Source organism: Columba livia, chromosome 10, assembly GCF_036013475.1.
Source record: "Columba livia isolate bColLiv1 breed racing homer chromosome 10, bColLiv1.pat.W.v2, whole genome shotgun sequence".
NCBI classification, from domain to species: domain Eukaryota; kingdom Metazoa; phylum Chordata; class Aves; order Columbiformes; family Columbidae; genus Columba; species Columba livia.
In genome coordinates this window covers 16952413-16969514 of record NC_088611.1, presented here as the reverse complement: position 1 = coordinate 16969514, position 17102 = coordinate 16952413, and the positions used below count along the sequence as shown (strand labels likewise).

General features: G+C 38.3%; 1 protein-coding gene across 2 annotated transcripts in view; it reads right to left on the bottom strand.

Annotated features, from left to right (window-relative positions):
• The window catches only part of FHIT (fragile histidine triad diadenosine triphosphatase), a 537196-nt gene extending 520802 nt beyond the window's left edge, over positions 1-16394 (bottom strand). The window contains exon 1 of one of the 2 annotated variants that reach the window (XM_065075569.1): positions 16152-16394. The gene's annotated coding sequence lies outside the window, so the exon portion shown is untranslated. The remainder of the gene's footprint in view (positions 1-16151) is intronic. The other variant, XM_065075571.1, reaches the window with a different exon arrangement.
• Between the last annotated feature and the right edge of the window lie 708 nt (positions 16395-17102).

The window sequence follows — 17102 nt, the reverse complement described above, 5'->3', positions numbered from 1 at the left end:
TTACCATGTCATCAAATGCAAACACGGAAACAAAAACCAAAAAACTTATACCACAGCAGAGCATACATTTGTTTCTTCTATGTTACACAACTCAGTTAACAAGTGTTTAAATAATTAATTATAGTGATTTACAATTTATGACACCACAAATTGATATAAATTTAAATTTCACTGCATAATGTCAGAATCTTGAATTTCTAAATCTTTTTTTTATGTTTCAGGCTGCTTTAACAATCACAGTTCAACTTTTCTGAAGCTGACAACAGAAAATCTCAGAAAGAAAGACGTAGAAATCTAATATGATATTATGGGATATTTGAATCTGACCAAAAACAAGCTTATTGATGAACATGGGTCTCTGTCAGGGTGCCTAATATATTATCCAATCTCTTTTTAGTTCAAAAACTATTACTACTTTAACTATTAATCAAAGAACAGTTAAGTTACACATTTATGAGTAAGTACAGAATGATTCATTATCTTCAAAGGAAAGACTAAAGTTACTGTGATATTTTATACACAGACAACTATTATGATTTGCTACCTCACTTTTCGGTATTTATCCACTTAATACACAGTGAAAAATCCACAGCTATGCAGTATTATGTATCTTAACTTCCTTCTTTCATAGAAATGGCTGACACATGCTACTACCTAAGCAAGCAAAACAGCCACTTTTTTTCCCCCCTCACCTGGCATTATTCAGCTGGAAAACAGCAGCAGTACCAGCGCATTTATTTTTAAATACACTAGCGTTAATCTTTGCAAAGATAACTACACCAGAATAACTTAATCACTGCGAACAAAGCAGAAGTCAGCAGCCATTCTCTGAGATTGGGCAACCCTCAGCAAAGCAAGTTCCTTTACATTTTCCATCTAACTATCACTCAGCATTTTTTTAATAAGGAAGCCAGCTGGCTAAAGAAGTTGTCCTGTCAGCTTTATCTTTAATCTATGCACTTAGATCTGTGAATATAACAGCAAAAGGTGTAAGGCAATGTTTGTCAATGCAATGTAATAAATACAGTTACCTTCAGAGTATCTTCTCTCAGTACTTCAAGGCTACAAAGGGATAATAAATACATATATTGGTTTGGACCCTCATGAGTCCCTCTCTCATCCACACAAAACTGATTCAGCCTTTTACCAAAAAAAAATATATATATATATATATGTTTTAGCCTTTATATATTGCAGAGTTCATTACAGAAGCAGCCTTCTGCTGCATTTTTAAGATGTTCCTGTTCACTTACCATTTACTTCAGAGCTTGTTTTGGATAATTTTTTTTACATCTGTGATATTACCATTGATTCATTCTGGTCAGAAGCCACAGGTTTTATTTCTTTTGAGCAAGCCGGTGGGCTCTCTGAATCTATCTTTCTTTTTTTATTATTTTCTTTCTAAGGAGGCGAACAACTAACAGTTTTGCCAACAAACTGCACTCTGGGAAGTTCATTACGCTCTCAGTTTAAGATCACCAGAAGGCATTCTTGTTCTTTGCTATGCTCTCAACCATGATATTGAGTGCAGGTACTGTCTATAATGACCAGGTAAACAGAATTCAGCTGAACACCTATATATAATTTTTCAAACCCCTAACATTATGTCCCAGTTCATTTTTATGAGACTTATTTTCAGTGTGTTTCCACACAGGTCTTGGGTATTATGATGATATTTTTTGTAGCTCTCTAAGTCATCCACAGAACTCACAAGCTGAATTGTCATCAGCCGCTGTTGAGCTTTGTAACAAGTCATATCGATTGGTATCTCCCAAAGGAAGTTGGTAAGGCCTTCTACAGACAGCTGAGAGCAGCCTCACAATCACAGGCCCTGGTTGTGGTGGGAGATTTTAACTTCCCTGATGTTTACTGGAAGGACTACTCGGCCAGCCAGCCACAGTCTAGGAAGTTGTCAGTGCCTTGACGATAACTTTCTGATGCAAAAGGTGGAGGAGCCAACTAGGAGAGGTACGCTGCTGGACCTCATCCTCACTAACAAGGAAGGTCTGGTTGAAGCAGTAAAGGTTGAGGGCTGCCTTGGTTGCAGTGACCATGAGACGGTGGAGTTCAGGATCTCATGTGGCAAGAGCAGGATAGCAAGCAGAGTTGCAACCCTGAATTTCAGCGGGGCAAACTTTAGCCTCTTCAGGCAATTGCTAGGAGAAATCCCATGGGCAAGGCTGCTTGAAGGCAAAGGGGCCCAAGATAGTTGGTTAGTATTTAGGGACTGTTTCTACCGGGCACAAGATCAGAGCATCCCGACACGTAGGAAGTCAAGGAAGGGAGCCAGGAGACCTGCATGGTTAAACAGGGAACTGCTGGGTATGCTCAAGTGGAATAGGAGAGTTTAGAGCTCATGGAAGGAGGGGCTGGCCACTTGGGAGAATATAAGGCTGTTGTCAGAGGGTGTAGGGAGGCAACTAGGAAAGCTAAGCCCTCCCTAGAACTAAACCTGGCAAAAGGGGTCAAGGACAACAGGAAGAGCTTTTTCCAATACGTGGCAGATAAAACTAACACCAGAGGCAATGTAGGCCTACTGATGAACGAAGTGGGTGCCCTGGTGACAGAAGATACGGAGAAGGCAGAGTTACTGAATGCCTTCTTTGTCTCTCTCTACTCTGCCAGAGGGTGTCCTGAGGAACCCCGTACCACTGAGGCCCCAGAGGAAGGCAGGAAAATGGAGGAGTTTGCCTCGGTTGATGAGGACTGGGTTAGGGAGCAGTTAAGCAATCTGGACATCCATAAATCCCAGGGGTTCTTCTCAGTAAGGGTAACAGACACTGGAACAGGCTGCCCAGGGAGGTTGTGGAGTCTCTTACTCCGGAGACATTCAAAACCCGCCTGGACGCCTTCCTGTGTAACCTCATCTAGGTGAAATTATGGCAAGAGCTGCACTATTTTGGGAAAATATGTTAAAATATTCATAGAAGTTCCAACATTTTAAATGCTAAGAAAATGCTCACAATGAAAATGGGGATGACTGTCACTGCCCTACTGAACAACAGAACTGTTCTTAGCATTGGATCTTACATATACAACTAAAAGCTTTTCATCTTTCTTTTCAGATGAGGTAATTGCAAGTCTTTGAACTTTAACCTCCCATGCAATCCAAAGCCCTCCATCTGGTTCCTGGACAGATTTTTGTGCAGTTGGTTGGGTTTCTTTAGTTTTGGTTTTGCTTGCTTTGTTTTTTAAGCACAAACCTTTCAATTATTACCTATGGCTTACATTTGCATCTCTGGCAATATTTTTTTATTTTCTATTTTTTCTAACATTTCATTTCACTCTGTTCCCAGGGCTGTGAGCAGGTTGCTGACTCTGCTGATGGGCAGAGAGCATGGAGAAGTGCTCCCTCCACTTTTCATTCAGATAATAGAAATCTGGGAGCTGCTCAGTGTGACAGATGAGCCACGTGAGCTGAAGCAACTTGTTCCGCTTGTCAGGCTCCAAGAGGCTACAGCAGCACGATACGATTGCGATGACACCACGATCGCAGAACTGGGTCAAACATACGGTCACTTTAAAACAGAATGTCAACCATTCTTTCTACTTCGGGAATTTGATTCAGTGACACTAAAAGCTGTTAGATACCATTAGCTTTATATCTAGGTTCAAAATGAAACTGTTACTTTGACCATATTTCAAGAATTCTCTTGCAAGCGCAACGTTGCCATTAAAGTTTGTAGGAATCACAAACTGTCAAATAATATCACTGCTGCTCATGGGGATTGGATATTTTACTACCAGAACATTTCCCTGTGATGCACCAGGGAATCTCTGTCTTTGGAATAATATTTCCATTATGTCTTTCGTGGATTAAGTGGATTAAATTCCTCACAGAATTTTAAAGACAAAAGATTATACAGGTATATATTTTTTAATCACAGAAATGAAAATAAAAGATGCCATAAGTGATGCCTAGAACTATTATTTTGTTTAAATCATCTCATACAGAAAACTTTAGTTTATTTTAGTGAAACAGAAGAATTACTAATTGAATTGAGATGAAGGTAGTTCTGATCTTACTCTGACATTCAGTCATCTGAATCTTTATTAAGTGACATACAAAAACCCTCTTCTTTAACACAATTACACTATGTAGATGTTCCAGCCATGTAACGTTTGTCCAAAAGCACTAGAAATGTAGAAGTAAACAGCAGAAGTCTGAGACATTCTGAAGTCATTTCCTTCTCAATATTTCATCAATGTGCTGACAGTATCAGTCAAGCAGAAATTCCCAGCCTGTTAGATTCCACAGCTGAATTTAGAGGTATTTCAACAAATCACATTGAAAACATTTTATACATTTCAGGTCTTGATGTATATTTTTTTCTGTTTTGTTTACGTTACATAATTGCCTTTCTAGTTCAACATAAATATTTTCAGGAAAAATATTTTCAAGAAGAACTTCTCATGGAGCTGTTCACTTAAGATTCATAATTTTGTGCAGTTAAAAACTTACATAATTCTTAAAAATAATTGTTGTTTACTTGCTTTGATTTCTAAATGTCTTTGATCTCATTCATTAATATTCATTAGTCTTCTGATGTTGGACTAATGAGAATCTTATGAGTTTAGGAGAAGCTATTTAAACAATGTTATCAGATTTTTTCTGATTCATGTATTTTTTTCAACACTGACAATATTTTATTCTTATTACTCTCCAGCTTCTTCCAACTTTCTGAAGACACAGTCTACACACTCCAAAACAAAATGAAACTCAACAAATGTGTAACTAATTCAGTCAATTACAAGCACAGAACCCTAAACTGATAACAGCATAAACACATAATATATATGGACAGAATGAATAATGCTCATCTTCAGCATAATTTACTTTCATGTTTTACATACATTATTTATGCTTATGATGGAACACCTCTGAAGCAAAAAAAGGAAGACTACAGCCACAACTTCTCAGCTTCAAGAATTTACAGGTACAGCAGCATTGTTGCCAGAAGCCAACATCAGCCACTAATATTTCACATTATGGGTGCGCACACAACATGCACAAACAGCTTAGTCACTTGTGTTCTTTTCATTTAAGAAAACATTAGTAGTTATCATATTTAGTTTTCATAGTTTGCAGTACACATCCACAAGAAGTTGAAAGTAACAGTGTCCCAGCACATGCTGCACGAGACACCTGTAGTACAACCACTGCATCATGTAGAGGTGCCCAGGGAAACCAGTGTGAGCTGATGGACTGAGACAATCCCTCAGAACACGCCAACAAACGTGTCCAGGTTAAACATCTACTGTGCGTTAAACCTTCTTCTGCACGGTCAGAGTTTTGCCGTTTCCCCACTCGCCATGCAAATTTACACTAGAAGTAACTTAGACAAAGTAGTCCTATCCTACTATATCTAATACATGTGCAAAGACAATTAAAATATGCAGAGCAGCACTCCCTCAGTTCAGCTGTAAGAATGCTGTGGGAGACTGTGATAAATGCCTTACTCAAGCCAACATAGACAACTTCTATCATCATTACTATTGTTTTGAAAATCTCCCTATTGCTATGTTATTTAAAAGTCAACAAGAATATTTCTACCATTCTACAGACAGAACCACAACATAGGGGGACTTCAGGAACAGCCTTTTTTAGGACAAAAGTAGACATCGTACAGATGCGTTTTCTTTTGTACTTAATAGAATCCTATTTCCTTACTAATTGTCATTGGTTCTGTGACTGAAATCTGCAATTAGTTATGCTTCACTGACAGACATTAATCCTTTTGTGGTTATATTACCCAACCTGAACATTAATAAAAGCAGGACTGTTCAAAATTCTAAGGGACTGCACCACAACCCCTATTTTATTAAACCATTTGTGGCAAGAGGCAGTTAAATACTGTGTATCCTTTAAATATGTTATTCTAGCTAGGAAAACATTACTCTGCCATATCAATTACACAAGCCAAGAAACCAAAAGCCAAGTAAGACAATTTGCACAAATTAAACAGTAATTTTAAAGATGTCATAAAATATGAAAAAATAAAACGCATTCCTAATACTGTTTCGTTTTTCAAATGGACCTCATAGTTATAAAGGAGCTTCACTAGAGGAATAAAACTGACAGCAAAAAAAACACCACACAAAGAAAAACAATTCTCATTAGTTCGAATGAGCCTAACACAGGCTACCAGCAGTTAAAACCTAACTTCTTTAAATTCCAAAATGAATCTCCTCTCCTGACCTTTATACAGCTCAAGATGCATACATACACAGAATAAACAAAATAATTTGAAAGCAAATTCACTGAGTGCACCTGACCTTTGAAATAGCACAGATAATTTTAATCAGATTTGCACAGTTTGTCTGCCTTTTTCCATGTAGTAACACTAAGATGATAAAACTACTTAAGAAAAAAAAAAAGACATTTTACCAAAATTCAAGTTTTTCATCTTAGATTTTCAGAGATAATGAGTAAAAAATAATCAAGACTTGCAGCATAAATAATCTGACCAGCAGTGCTGACTAGTTAAAATCTCTAGTTATGAAAAACATAAATTCTGAGAACCATTCACAAATTAGCCTTACTTGAAACCAGCTGACAATACCTTCCTTTCTGGAAGGACAGGTGTTATAACAAGAGCTATTATATAAACCACTTACCAGCCACCAAAGCTGACTATTGCTTGTAACACTTGGAAAAACAAAGAAAGAAACCTTTATTTTATACAACCTCCAGAACAGCTTACTGCAACTATGGCTGTATTGCTAATGCCTGATGAAATGAGAATTAGCACTGACTTGGAAGTCCTGTTTAGGTTCAGAACGCGCAACCTCCATCAGATCAGACCATCCGCCCCGACTGCGACAACAGCGTTCTGCCCAAACTGGAAAACATACTGTGAGAGTTAAAATACAACTAACTAAACAAAGACACTTATAAAATGCTGTTGGCTTTGGTACTCTTCAAAATAGAACAGCAATGAGTAGAACAAAGATCCTCATTTCGTATTTACCCAAGACTAAACTCCATTTGAGGGATGCAATAGGACAATAATGCTTTGTCAAATAATGTGCTTCAATCTAACAACGCTGGTTCAGATTACTTCTAGCCTCGTTGGTTTTAAAGCTTAACTTCTTAGCATTTACTAGGAAATGTTCAGTTTAACACACCACTGAGATATTGGAACAGTCAGAAAGCACAAAGTAAAAACTGTTAACTACATTAAACTATAAGTTAAAAATGCTTTTCTCTTTTTCCAACCTCAGTTTAAGATGTTTTTTCTAACTTCCTGAAACAACAGCAACAGCTGTTACGCAGCAAGACCTGTCAAATGAGGAAGGGAGCTGGGTTATGGAAGAGACTTGACTTTATGCATTCCCGCTAATTTAACTTCCTAAGTTCTCCTAAACTGTCCGGCAAAGTTTAAAGAAAGAAGTTTCTCCTATGAACACAAAACATTGACAGTCACATATGTTTCAAGAAACAGGTTTTAAGGCAGTTTATTTTTAACTTTTAAAAAACTTCTAATCCAATATATATACTATGCAGGCTGCCAAAGGTATGTAGGGAAATGAATTCAGAAAGCATATCCAAGAAAAACCCTGTTAATCCACTAAGAGTGTAGGTCAATGATCTATCCATGTTCTATTTGACTAGATATGCAGAGCTTGTATGTCCTGTCTGTAATACACTCTAATAAAAAATATCTTATGCTGAACTTCTGTCCAATATTTTTATGTCAATACATAATTTTTTAATGTGTATTTTAATGTCAATACTTCTGTACACAGTAATGCAACTCAGCTGCTGATCCATTACGACATGGCCACATCCCAGTTTCATGCCAACGTGGAATAAGTCAAATTTTGATGCAGTGCCTGTATGGCTGAAAGTCTGTAAACAGTATCTGCAAAGAAATGACAGCATTCAGCTTATCTCTGAAATTGACTGTGAGCATTCCACTGTCATTAAGAGCTAAGCAGCAGCCACCTTTCAACAGAGAAATCCAATAAGAGATGAATGGTTATCTAGCCCACTTTGAATCAAACTTGTTTAAATGAATCTGTTGAACTCACAGAAGCATTTGCACACGTAAGACTAGGGCTAAAGTGCTGTTTAGAATTTGTTCTCTTTCACCTCTGTTGGGACAATGCACAAATAAAGCAGCAGTTTGTCTACACTACAGCAGTGTAAATCTGGTTCAGAGGATGAGGGACTCCGTTACCCCATGTTTCCAAGTACAATCTTCTGGGTAGTAAGGCTGGCAATTCCTCCTCCACCTAAAGCAACTCCCACCTCTCTAGATTTTGCATAAGCTCATGCGAGCAACTGTCTGTAGGCTGTGCAATGAATTGGAACAATGAACTTTTCCAATTTTGCCAAGGTTGAAAACAACCTTTTTTGTATAATCAGTTTGTTAAGATGTCTCCACTGGCCAAGAAACAGCTGTACCAAGATAACAAACTCATTACACACAGAAAGGAAACCAGCAGCTGAGATGGAGTTGCTTCATGTCGACTTCCTTGAGCTGGTTATGCTATTAAAAATACATATAAAGAAAGAAAGTTTCTGTTGGTAAGTCCTACTTTTAGTACTGGTTGAATCTCATAAGACTTGTCTACATCTTCAGGCACACACATACTTTAAAAATACTTGTTTTCCTAAGAAAGCCCTTTTCATTTATTTGACTACTACCATTAAAATATCTATACTACAATGCACTACTTTGTCTAATATACCTCAAACCATATTTTGAGTTCAAAATAAAAAACACAGTAAGATTCTTCACACTGTTTTGCGCAAACATCCAACCACCACTAAATCTTCCCTGGTTTAAATCCTGCACCCAGTATTTTCTTACCTAACAAAAATCAGGATTAGTCTTTGCAGTTGTTACAAAGTTCAAGACTAGTAACCACTTACCATCACACACTGAACAGTCTAATTGTGACATTCCAACTGCCAAGAACACTCTTCCAATTCAGTACCTAGTAGGACAACTTAAATAAATTTATAATAATTCCTTATATAAATAAATATTTGATAATATCTATTACATAAACTATAATAGTTGGAGCTTTCCATAGGCAAATGACTACTCCTACGCAAGTCTGTAATGGTAACTGAACCAAAAATATTAGTTGATCATCTACATGCAGCAACACACAAACAGGCACATTAGATTGACAATCAACATTGCACAAAACAATAATACCACTGTAGTTTCATGATAATTTAAATTCAACTTCTATGAAAGCTTGCATAGCAGTAGAGCTTCAAGTCCAGGGTCATAAAATTTTCTGTTGAAATATTCTGTAGACTATCAGCTCTTCATTCGAGATGTACTTGTCTGTACTTTTTTCCATAAATATGTGAACCTAATCATATTTTAAACAAGAATACACATTTTCCTCAGCAAAACTTCTGCCTAATCAAAAATATGACAGAAGACATTTACAAACTTAGGTAAGCTCCCTTCTGTCCTTCCCCCATCTCCTTCTAAAATCAAATGTTTTAACGCCAAATTTGACCTGGAAACTTCTCTGCAATGAATAGAATTCTGATATTCTGAAATAGTGTACATCACAGCCATATAATTCTTAAATATTTAATAACACAACAGGCACTAAAAAGAGACTGAAAGCCTGAAATCATTAGGAGATGTCCCAGCACAAGAAATAAAAAGGAGACGTACATTCCTCTGCAAGAGTAATTTCAAAGTCCTTTTACAGAAGGATCTAAAGACTGTCAGCTTGGCTGCTCTACTACTGTATATTAAATAAGCATGTAATGAAGCTACTGGTTTTGATGCATTGAGATGCCAAAGATCATGGGTAAAGTATCTAAAATTAATGATTTTTTTTTTTTTTTTTGCAAGCAGAATATCAAAAAAGTGGTAAGAATCAGGTACAGCATCAAAAAGAACAAAATACTGACAACAGAAAACAGCATAAAATGCAGCATCATTTCACTTTAATGACCATTTAGAAAAATAATAGCATATGAATGCCATTTAAAAGTTATTTCCAAATCCAAAAATATTATGAAATACTTTACTTCTTATCAGTTCAGGGAATCACCATTTAGTTTTTATTAATAGAACACTGATTCCCAGTCTTAATTGAAGCTAAATGCAAATGCGAGCCTTGCATGTTATGTAGTGCTTTCCGACATGCCTTCATTATCTCTTAGTTCTCAGTTAAGACTTGTACACAAATCTAGCAAAACAGTTCAGAAGGTACTTAATTTTCAGTATTTGCATAACACCATCGAATGGGGCAAATATTATGCATACTTAGTGCCAAATGTCAGCTCTATGCCAGTTTAAAGCCTTATTCTTGAACATTTCAGAAACAATTTTGAGAACAAATTAAATGACATATGTACACTATTCCAACATGCTAGTGTGCAATGACTTCTAAACAACAAAATACCTTCTGAGGCCAATACCTACCAGACAGATCAGATTTCAAGCAACTTAAGACCTCGCTAAATCTGCGCAAATGCTAAGAATCATTTATGTTCATAACTAACAAAGATGGGTTTGACTACTCATGCATTCAGTCACAGCATTATTTTGATACAGTAACACGCAGCACCGCAGTGCTAATGCAGAAAACCCCTATCTGGAGCAGAAACGTGAAGCTGACATGTAGTTGCTGAGTTGGTTGCATTACATTGCAAATCTGATGAGCTATACTGGGAATATTCAGTATTGCAGTGGAAACTGCTGAGGGGAAAAGTACATATTCTGATTAAAAGCAAAAGGTTTCTTTACATCTCTCAGTTAGAACATTTTCCTTACTCTTGCCCACAAGGTTAGAAACAGCTCTTTTCCCAAGGCCTATTTAGCATTTTTCAAGTTTACTACTAGAATAACCACAGCACTTCCAAAACCAGTCGCCCTTTAGCAGCACTGTATCATTTTGAAAATTTCTACCATAATTTTACATGTGTGAGAGTAAGATTTGGCATTACTCAAACCTCTCTGCTACCTAAAGATATTCTTGTTTCTCGTGGCACAAAGGAATATAACCCTTTATCTCGAAGGAAATGCAGTACACAGCATACCTGGGGTTTAACATAGGAAAAACAGATACCAGCTATCAATGGCCTCTCTGGAATTCATTACATCACCTTGCGAGGCATGATCTGCCTGAACTCTACATTTTGCCCATCTGTTCACTGTTGACCGTTAAACATGCCTGACCTTTCCAAGTTCCTTCTAAGAGTAAAGAGAAAGCAAAAATTACCAGGGCCTTCTAGCCATGGCAATCTATTGGATTTCCAGTGAATAACAATGCTTAACTCTGCTATGGAGTTGAAGGTTGATAATTATTTTAAGTGATTACTACAGATTTTCTTTTGTGTGGTTGGTTTGGGTTTTGTGGGGTTTGTTTGTTTTGGTTTGTTTGGTTTTTTGTTTTGTTTTATAACGTGACAGGACTATGTTTTTCTGTGCAGTTTTTCTAAGACCCAAGGGATCCATGGCTTTTCTGGAGAAGCCAATACTACCATACACATTAGCATTCAAAAGCTTTCACTTACACAAAGACAAATCAGTATTCTGAATCTTTACAACACAATCACCATTTCTGTGCTGTGCATGTATAAAGCAAGAGCCAAATTTGATCCAGGGATTCTTGCCAGAAGAGGGGCCAGGGCCGATAGGTGTACAGCACTGTTTATTGAGCTACTTGTACTCCCAAGCTGCTCTTCCTTTTTTTACAAGTCAGTGCTCTAATTTGCTTTTAAGTATTTCAAAATACACATTCTGTACTCCTTGGTCTTCATTCAAAATATTAGCAAGGGGAATATTTCACTTGAAATGTACATCTTGCGTGTCTTCTGTTCCAAGGAAACTGAAACCTGGTAACTTAAAGGGAACAACTGGCAGAAGCAAACTGGAGGAATCTTATAAGATCTGGAAAAGCAAGTAGGAGTGGAAAGGTCCAGTATCAGTAGCTGACTTCCACAAGAAGAAAGCGTCAACAAGTTCAAAAATAGCTCTTTTACCTATTCATTACAAAATCTTACTTTTTTTGAACCCTACTTAGTCTGTATCAACATTCTACAGGTAAGAAATAAAATGGGAATAAGAAATTTGTAATTACTGCAGTAAAAAGGAGTCCAGTCAACAAAGCATTTCCTTAGAAATGTCAGTAACATATTGTCCACAAGTATAATAACCTGATTGCTGCAATACGTGCCTCCAGAAAGCAAGTTTTCCTATATATGAATAATCAAGCTCCTCTTCAACACCACCTCTAGCTAAAGCTTAACCAGACTAACAATCAAGAATGATTCTTTAGTGTTCCATTCGCTGATCAAAGCAAATTCTCTGAGTATAGATAATAACTGTTAAAATGTAGCTAATGAATCATCTGATTACTGTCCCAATCTTAGAAATTCAGCACAATGATATCCACTTCCGGTGGAATATCACAACAGAAAAAGATCACCATAATTAAAACTGAATAGCCATTAAAATAATCACTAAGTTTGCAATGCTTATCTCCTGTACTTCACCTGAAGACAGAGGAAACAAGTAAATTAGAAAGTAAAGCCTCAATACATTGTGCTGTCCAGCTACAGATTTCTTATGTTAATGATTTCAACTTTCAGGCGTAGGGTGGTATTTTTCAAAACAAAGTGCAGTGCTCTCAAAACCAGTCTTTTCTTCCAACCTGTTACCAGAACCGCCTGCAGGAACCTATCGATATCCCTGCTCCTCTTGGAAAGTAACCTCACCTCTCCCATGCTGATAGACCTGAGGGACTGCATTCTGTCGAACCTCCATTTAGGGTCCTTTTATAGCCTGTGATTCCTTCTCACAATCCAAGCACTTGTAGAGCAGTGGTCTTTCTAACAACCACCCTCCCATTTGTTCCTTGTTGGAATACAATTAACATATTTACTGTCTCGAACTGTAAGGGGGGAGAGGAATTAATTGTAATTAAGGACATCTGCAGAAGCTCTTTCAGCAACTGAGTCGCTTACTGTCTTTTGAGAGAACAGGCAAATTTTAATTGTATCAACACAGCAAGTGATGGGTTAGTCATAAACAGGACTAGATCCAGTTTACAGACACAATGTAAAAAACCCACAGGAATCAAGTTCAATTAATATAAGTTTCATTTTTAATAGTATAGCTTTCTAAATACTGAATATTATGAAGCTACATTCCATACAACCCAATTTTATCCTTACTTTGCATGCATGCTATTATGTAAATAGGTAACTACTTCACTAGAAAAAACAAATGCTCCTAAGAGAAAGGTTTCAAATTCTGACACTGAGTATCAATGATGGATATTCAGAATTAGCTTTGGGTACGACTGTATTCCCCTCATGTAGACTCAGCCATCCAAAGGAATCCAATAGGCATCTGATTACCAAATAAACCAAACCCAGATTTGCTTAGGCCTTTTTTTTTTTTAACCTCCTTAGACACGTATTTTAATATTGTGCTGAGAAAACATGAGTTAAAACTACAAGGATACACAAAGAACACATTGTGCTAAACATATCTGACAGTTCTATTTGAAAAATTACTGGTGTACTAGAGAAAGACAAGAAGAATGAACGTAATTTATTAAGACCTTTTTTAAAGCATCCGTCTTCCCCTAGAGCTTATGGAAATAACAAGACAACAAAAACACGTAGTCCTGTAAGAATAATTTAAATATAAGTGTGAAGAATCAATACTAAGGCAAACAAGACATTTAAGCTATTACTAATAAAAGGTGAAAATATGGATTATACTGGTCAACCTAAGTTTCACTTAAAAACAGTTAATCTTAATGCGTAAAATAAAATGTTGCCTATATAGCAACAAAGTATTTGGAAATAATCAACTTGCATTTCAGAATCATTCTAGTATTAGAATTCAGGCTATACAAGTCAGTGACAGTTTTCTTGCAGACTTCAAGAAACAACATTTGGGCCTCTGTAGTAAACATTATGAATTTGTCTGAAGCTGTTTATATGCACACTAATGACAGTCTATACACAAATCACTTGACAAGATTGTAAAACAGCAATAGTTGTAACTTTTGCAGAAACAGACAAAATTATAAACACATAAAACTACATAAACAAATGTAATTGACAAATGAAGCTGCAGACACTGGAGAAGAAAAGAATGACTTCAACATGTATAAAACTGAATAATTCTATTTACTGCAAATGCACGAAAGGATTCGTGTGACAGATCACAAAATGAATATGAGAGGATTACACACTGTAAGGATAAAAAGGCAAATCCTATAAAGTACATATACAGTTGTAATATGCAAGACAAGTGGATAATCCTGTGCTCAACATTAAGTTATGAGTTGACCCAAGCCATTGTTTCCAATATCATCTCTATTTCCTCCAGTTTTCCCAAGTTAAAAATATTAATTTGTGCATTAATAAAGTCAGTGGAAGCTGCAAACATGCAACTCAGAGGCTGTCAAACTAAAGTATCTATTACTACAGCCTCAGTTTAACACTCCTCTCAATGACACAGAGACATAAACCATAACAAAGATAAAACTAATATTAAAGAGCTGAACACAAACACCTGAAAAATGGACTCAACTAAAAAAAAATCTGTTTAATAAATAGGCAAATGAAAACAAGCAGGCTCCACCATTTTCAATATTGCTGCCTTAATTCTTCTAAGTTTTCTCAAGACTATAATACCAATTAAATAAACAGCATGTTTTGAAGAGTTTTAATTAGAACTTGCATCAGAAGTGCTATACTTGGAAACATAACAGCTCACACGGAATGAAACTTGCAACATTTCTGCCCAAATATCATACAAGGGAAAAAAAATAAACAAGATGAAAGAAATACAACCAAAAGTTTCATCATATGTGGCAGAATTGACAAGTGAACTAAATTCAGCTTTTACCAGCACTCCGTGCCCAACGCTTATAGGAAAAAAGCAGCGTATGCGCACATAATTTCTTTTCAGCACACAGAACGTAACTTTTAAAGATAGGAATGGTACTCGGCTGCCGTTCAAAGATTTAAAACTACTCAGAGTATCTAAAAATGCATTTGAAGGGAAATGAAGGTTATGAAATCAGGGGGCCTGCTATTTGTCGGAGATAAGAGGCATCTCGCCCAGAGGAAAAAGGCAAAGTATTTAATGCCATTTTTCCATCAGACATTTCAGTGATTCAATTTAAAATTAAGTAGCCAAGATCTTACCAGATGCTCTGGAATGTCTTATTTGAATCACCAACATCCAACATTTGAAAATTAATTACTCATAAAACTGCTTACAGATGTCATATTGTGTGCAATTACTTTTGAACTGTACTTTGTATTCTCCTCTAAGAACACTATAAGATTTTTAATTATATCAAACCCCACAAAAATAATTTCAGACTAAGATATTTTTTATCTCTAAAGCAACTCTCACTTGAACGTCCCTGAGCTCAGTTTTCAATTCTAACTTAGAACTAAGAACAAGATGACTATATTGTTTTGTTTTCCATCTTTATTTTACTAATGTCTGAAGTGACTTCTTAAGAATCTGTTCTTTGAACACGCACTATGCTTCGAAAAACACAACTACCTTTGCTATGTGTACCGTGTTGTCACCCAGGTTCAGCTAAAATCCTTTGTTAAGACACCAGAACGATTACTTGCACAAAGTGTGTAAAACACCCGAAGTGAGTTTAGGTCTTAATATCATATATAAACTTAAAATCAAGTGATTGACCAGAGTGTGATTTTAACATAGGTAGGTTGTTGCAATGACTGCTTTGGTTCTGCAGGGCACAAAGATAAATTAACTCGCCTTAACCCACTGCTGTCCAGAAATCGGGTTCCCCCCCTCTCCTCCTGATCTCCTAGATGGGGGGCAAACGTGTACGAACGAGACCGGAAAACGCCACCGCAGCGCTGCCCACGCACCACCCAACGCAAAGCCCCAGCGAGGAGCCCAGCGGCCCCGGAAAATGAAACACTTAAAGCAGCTCCAAGTGCTGGTGTTTGAGTCTCCAGCCGGGAGGCTGACGGGGAAGAAGCGCCAGCGCGGCGGCCCCAGCCCGGGAGCCGCCGCAGCCCCGCGCGCAGCGGCCGGCCCTGCGGAATGCGCTCTGCCGAGGGGCCGCCACCACCTCCCCGCTGGAACGCTCAACAGCGCAACGAGGGAGCGGGGGAGGAAAATGAACACAAAATGGAAACTTACACTCCCTCTGCCAACACGCATGCGCTGCAGGCGGAGAAGGGGCGGTCTGCGGCGAGCGAACACCGTCCTGTCGCAGCCAAGAGGCGGGCGAGGAGGAGGGTTCGGCTTCTAATGGCCGCCGGGGCGCGCGGGGACATGCGCGCTCCGGGCGCGCGGAGCGGCCGTTGGGCGCGTGGCCTGAGGGTGTTCCCAACCGCGCCCCGCGGTGGTTCCTGCAGTGGGAGGACGCGGCTGCAGGTGCCCGGCTGGGCTGGGGTCGGAGCGTTCGAGAGGCAAGTTGCAGGGGGTGAGCCGAGGAGCGCACCTGCACGGTAAAAGCTGTGTCTGGGTTCAGCTGTGCCCCAAGCTGACTGGTAGGGCAAGGTCTGACAGCTGTGGGGATGCTCTCCTTGGCTCAGCGTGACAAATAGGTCACACCTTTGCAAATAGGGAAAGTATTGCCACACAGCAGTTTCCACTTAAATATGAAAAGAAACTTCTCAGTGAGGGTAACAGACACTGGAACGTGCTGCCCAAGGGGGTTGTGGAGTCTCCTGCTTTGCAGACATTCAAACCTGCCTGGATGCCTTCCTGTGTAACCTCATCTGGGTGTTCCTGCTCCAGTGGGAGAATTGGGCTGGATGAGTTTTATGGTCCCTTCCAATCCCTAACATTCTGTGATTCTGTGTGGCCCGTGTTCCTGCTGTTGCCCAGGTGTTTGCTTTTGGCTCACACAGGAGACAGTCGCAACGCTACCATTAATTTTCATCTCATGTGGCTTTAACTTGTAGGGTCTGTGCAGTGGTAATGTCCCTGTTGAATTCCCTGACACAGATGTGGACAGTGACGCTCCTCAGCTCAGCACCAGATTCATTCAAGCCCCTCCGCAGCAGCATCTTCCAGAGCAGAGCACCCAGCACTGCAATTTGCTTCTGCCGTTATTTTTCCTTCCCCGCTTTTCCAAAAAGGAAA